The sequence below is a fragment of the Nicotiana attenuata genome, unplaced genomic scaffold, assembly GCF_001879085.1.
Source record: "Nicotiana attenuata strain UT unplaced genomic scaffold, NIATTr2, whole genome shotgun sequence".
In the NCBI taxonomy this organism is placed as follows: Eukaryota; Viridiplantae; Streptophyta; class Magnoliopsida; order Solanales; family Solanaceae; genus Nicotiana; species Nicotiana attenuata.
The window spans coordinates 499,508-502,294 of record NW_017670632.1 but is presented as its reverse complement, the minus strand read 5'-3'; positions in this window follow the sequence as shown (position 1 = coordinate 502,294).

Genomic DNA, 2,787 nt, shown 5'->3' with positions numbered 1-2,787 from the left:
ATATTGATTACGCATTGATTTCACAAAGTTCAGAATGAAAGTCATGAACGAGTTACGAAGCTAGAGAGTAGAAGTTCTGCAACTATTCAAGGACTTGGCTTAACTATATTTCTGAGGCAATTAGTAACGTCGTAAAAGAAACATAGTGTAGGGAGAATTATTAACATTCCCAAACATAGAGAGTTAGCCTCACATACCTTAACTTACTGCTCTTGAGAGTAATACAACATTCGCCAACCCTTTCAACTCTAATTTATATCAATACAAGTCAAAGGGATTCCATATTAGCAATAATTCTCATGTTTTTGTTACTTAGGCATTTTTTAAAACACTTGGTGGCTTAAAGCTTCATAGTCCTTATTAATGGTGTCTGTACGCCCAATAATCCATTCTCTTGCTCCTAGATAAATTCTAAATTAAGTCTCAAATGGTTATAATCAACATCATTCTTTATCACCCATAAGGTAAACAACACCCTTAACCAATAATCAACAATCAACACCCCAAACCTATAACCGTTCATGCTTTTATCAAACCCATCAACTCATATCTCATGAACTAGAGTCTGTAATTATTAATCCAATGCTATAATCAATTAGAGGGTGAAGACATTATCTTTTTGAAGTTCAATCCCCTTGAATTCGAGTTCCAGGGTTCCTTTTCTCAACAATGATGTCCCAATCGAATATCTAATGATATGGAGGGTTTACCCATGTTAATAAGATATTGGGAAATTGAAATTAACTTAGAATCACCATTAGAACTTACCTTGGATGGCGAGGGACCCTTAAGGAGTTAGGTTTTTGAGAGCTCCCCTTTCTAGAGCAAGTTTTTGTATTTTAGGGATGTGGGGGACTATGTAGGGCTTTAAAATGACCCCCCAAGTGCACCCCCCGTGCACCTGAAGGCCTGACCGCGCAAAATGGCAGTAATACTACCACAAGTGCACGGTCGAGCACTGTTCTATAAAACGCACATAATATTTTGCACAGAGATCCGTTCAGGCTAAATAATATATCGTTGGAAAGCTATTTCAAAGGCCTACAACTTTCATCTTTGAGTTTTCCCAAATTTCTTACCCATTTTCACTAAATACTGCTGGAAGACGGACCTTTTGTAAACTTAGTTGATTTTGTCGAATCTTATGCACCTCACTCTCCATCTTGATTCTGAATCAACTATTCTCACCAATAATCATCCATCTGGACTTCATATGTCTAAAATATCAAATTAAAACCCATTTAGTATCCACACCTAGCCCGAATGTACAGGGTGTTACAACAATGAGGCAAGGAATCAGGGCATTCAACTCCATGACAGAGAAGATGGACAAAATCACCAAAGAAGTTGAAACCTCCTATGACTCTTTCTGCACCAAAGTGATCAACACACTGAAATACTTTTTGGGGAGGAACTAAGGCAATTGTGTGTATGTTTAAGACAATCTCTTTTGCCCTTTGTTTGTTTTGTTTTGTTAATTGCTTTTGCTTTGGTCCGTAAGAACCATCACTATGTGCCTCTGCTGAAGGCATAATATCTGTTACCCTAACTACTATGTTCAATATCTACTTTGTTATGTCTGTTCTGTCTGCACTTGCTTCTTTCTTTGTTGATTGATGTCAAAGGGGGAGAAAATATGAGAGTGAAGCAGAGCAACAAATCAGGGGGAGCAGTATAGAGCGACAACTCAGGCGGAGCAGCATTTCAATACACGAAAGGGAAGTCTACTCATTTTGATTGTCATTATCAAAAATGGGGAGATTGTTACACCTAAGTTTCAATGATTATAATAGTGCAAATCTAATTGTATCTATTTGATTGCAGGAAATTAGGAGGACAGTTCTCAATCAAAGGAAGTCAAGATGTCAAGGATATCATAAAGGAAACAAGATCAAATGCAGCAAGAACAATGCTAAATTAAAGGATGTCAAGGTCATCAAAAAGGAAACAAGATCAAGTGAAGCCGCTATGGAAGACAATCCTTACTTCAAAGATTGGTTTGGAATCTGAAGATTCTGAGGACTGATCGATCAAGTAAAATCACAAATCACTCCCTTGATTGTGAATGCGAAAAGGAAGGAAGTAAATGAATCCAGCCCATCTCTTGAGCAGGATTTTGAGGCACCCCTTGGGTCAAAACTCTTAGAATATTTTGTGCCTCAATAGAAGGGCAATCTGCAACGGCTACTCAAGACTCTCATATAAGAAAACTAGCAGACTTAAGAATTCGATCACGCAACTTACCACTGTGTTCTATACCTTTCTAGCTCTTAGCACAAACATTGTATTCCTGAGTTTACTAGTGTCTCAAAAGATAGGAAGTGTTAGGAAACAAAACCAGAGTTGTGTCAAGTTTGAAAAATATTGTTGCTGAAAATCGTTGATGGCAAACGATCCAAAAACCACTACTGTTGTAACAAACTATAAGATTTAAGAGAACCTTTGTGACCCGAGGGAACCGGATGTAGGTATCACACCAGTACTGAACCAGTATAAAACTCTTATGTTCTCAGCTTTTAAATTCCTCACAATTTATTTCCATTGCCAATCAAACCTGCTGATAAAGTGAAGTCGACTAATTCCTCTCGGAGTCGACAAAGTTTTTAATTTACTTACAATTCACACCCCCCCCCCCCCAGTACTTTAGCTATCTCATGAACTGAACATTTGTAGGTCATATGATCAGTGGAACATTTACTCAATAAGAGCACCCTAGATATATTCGCCTTTGTAAGTGTCGAAGTAGACCGCTTTGTATTAAAATTGAGCTTATTCTAAAAATCGATC